Consider the following 2,969-nt stretch of genomic DNA (forward strand, 5'->3'; position numbering starts at 1 on the left):
ACATTGTATGGACACTTTGTCATCAAACCAAATTCTAATTGCAGTCAATACAAGCACCTGTCCAGTGTATAGCATCCATGGTCTAACATGCCAAAAGCAAATGGCATTTCAGCGTGACTTCAGTTAGTTACTCTGAAAACTTTGCTAGAGTAGCAAAGAAAGTTGGCTGAAAGCCACGTGAAATCATAAAAGGAATCTCATGTATAATTTTTAGTAAGAATCCATTAATCTAATTCTACCTAATACTAGAACGTAAGATTTATTTTTCCACTAGACATTAGAGAGTTGGCTGAATTTAAAAACAATAAAAATAAACATCCAAATGTGATGACTTCTTAAAATAAAGCATTGAAAATAAAATTATAGAAAAGTATTAAAAATAAATGTGTATTTCTTCTGGAAAACAGCATTTCCAGATTTGAATTATGCACTGTGAAATAAAAGAACATAATAAATGTCTCTCTTCATTTGTGTGGGCTTCGTGATAAAAAGAACTGATGATAAATAGGCCAAGATTAAAAAAAAACACAAGTGGATGCTATGGTTTGGAGGTCTTGTTTTGTTATAGAAGCAATAAAATAATAAATCAGCATTAACATAAACACATCTTCTCCTCTTCTCCAAATGAGTTAATTGTTTCATATTCTCAATAAAAATGTAATGTTACAGATGGCATTTCCTTTTTTTCAATCAAGCCTAAGGTCATTCTGTTGATGGCAGCAGAGTTCTCGGGGATAGCTTAGTCCCACCAGGTCCATTTAAATACCTAACTCTGAAAAGCGCCTTTCAATAAGATCTGTGACACCAGTTGCCGTTATTCAGTGTTTCCAAATACAGTCTCACCATAAAAGTTATTTACCGGCTTCTTACACTGCAGTTTATCACAACCTTCATTATTCCCTATAGGAGTCACAGTAAATCACCCAGCTGACAGCTCAAGCGATCCACTTCCCTGCCTACTGGTGCTTCTGAAATAATCAAGGCCCAAACGGCCTCCTATAAAGCTTCCATTTAATCAGTGCTGACATGCACCTTAGATTGCACTTCAGAAGGTGCCAGGAGCACCTCCAGGGCTTTGTGGCTTATCCCCCAGCAGACAGACTGCTGTTCTGCTGGCAGGCCGCGGCGATGAACCCAGCTAGCCACAGGGAAAGCACAGGGGGGATTGCCTTACCTCCCAAATCTGCTCGCACCTTTACAGCTCTGACCCAAGTACCCACTGGGGGGAACAGCGGGGAGGCCGTGGTGCTACCTGGTTTTACCACAAGTGAGCAACAAGAGAAAAAAAGGCTTTAGAGGGCTGCCATGTGGCCTTCAGGAGCAGGTTCTGCATCTGAGCTCCTGCCCGCACATAACGTGCCTGTTCATTTAACTGTCCCAGGCAGAGGATGGATATTCTTCTTCTCCTGAGAAAAGCAGTGTCAGCAGAAACCAGTTTTCATCCAGACATAGTTTATGCAGTACGAGAAACTAGTTTGAAGTATATTGGCAAAAGCTTACTGCTCTTCTGCCAATACAAGCCGTGTCTCCACGAGGGAGCTCTGCCCCCGCTGCTCCCGCAGTCAAGAAGCCCTGTGGACAGACTGACATACATACAAAGAAACTCCCCTGACTTCCGTGGCGCTAGTACGGATTTATCCTGATACAAGTGTGAAATAGATACTGGCCCTCTGCTCATTCTTTGGCACTTGAATGGTATTCTGAAGAACCACAAGAGTCAGTGCTGTAAAAACAGACAGAAAATATTAACACATTCGTCCTTACGTCCCATAAAAATCAACAACGATGCACTAAAGAAACAATTACTAAAAGTTTCAGGCAAAAAAATCTCTTTCGTTGAATGACTTTCGATAAAAAGTGAAGATTTCCCACCAAAATGATTTTGTCAAGAATCCAATTTTCCACTGAAAAGCATGATAGACTATCCCTTAATGATGACAGTTGCCACAGCCAGCGTGCTACAGATGAAGCGACGAAGCAAGAAAATAGCATGTTCTCCAATGGAACAAAAAGAACAGGCAGCATTGCCCCGGACACCATGCTAATATCAGTTTTTGATCTCACTACGGCAGTGTTTCCTGCGAGAGAAGTACAGCTGACATGGCGCGCCGCAGGCTGCTTTTCAACACCTTCACACTTGCTGCTCTCACTCAGAAAACTGTCGAGAGGGAAACCACCACATGCTGCAGCAGAATGAATTTTAATTCCAGTTTTATGAATTTGCATCGGAAATAAAAAAGGAAGGACTGGTGGAAAGAGGCTTATCTGCTTGAGGAGGTATCATCAGAAGATGTGACAGAGCAAGAAGAGTCACTTCTTCCAGCCCTTGTGCAGAGGAGTGCTGTTTGCAGCAGAGAAACTTACCAAAACCAAACACGTAAATCAAGATATATCAGTCTTTGGGAAATGGAAACAGACTTGCAGCAACACACACACAATTTGGAGCAGAAGAAAGGAAGAAGGGAATGTTTTGCAGTGCACATATTCTGGTTTAGCTGAGGTTCAAGCCAAAATGCAGAGCTGAAAGAGACTGCCGGTTCAAAGAACTGCAAAGAAAACCTGATCACCTTACGGGACTCTGAGTAACATCCATGATGGTAAAGAAACAGAGGCAGGAAATATAGGTATTCTGTTGGTGTTTATTTTTTCTTGTTTGTAAATTTGTGTATTTTTGTTCTACTAACTAAAAAGCAATCGTGTTTTAAAACCCTGCGCAAAGCTGGTGGATTTTGTGTAATTACATATTCCTGAATGCACAAACTGAGAAGTTCTGAGTACCCACATGTCTGAGGCTGGGAAAATTTGTGCTCAAGTGTGAACGGAGACCTCATAGCAGGGCTGAGCCCAGGCTTCAAGAGCAGGCACTTAACACCCACAACGGCCAAAAAGTCAAGCCTCTCCCACAGCAGCCTAGGAGAGGTTTGAGGCAGAGAAGCTCTGCCAGTGCTCTGTGGGTGTGACAGAAGCAT

At 42.1% G+C, this 2,969-nt stretch overlaps 1 long non-coding RNA gene across 4 annotated transcripts in view; it reads right to left on the bottom strand.

The window, feature by feature from the left end:
• LOC136791479 (uncharacterized) overlaps positions 1-2,969 on the bottom strand; it is a 121,008-nt gene that overhangs the window by 23,126 nt on the left and 94,913 nt on the right. The window lies entirely within an intron of this gene.

Source organism: Anser cygnoides, chromosome 9, assembly GCF_040182565.1.
Source record: "Anser cygnoides isolate HZ-2024a breed goose chromosome 9, Taihu_goose_T2T_genome, whole genome shotgun sequence".
Lineage (NCBI taxonomy): Eukaryota > Metazoa > Chordata > Aves > Anseriformes > Anatidae > Anser > Anser cygnoides.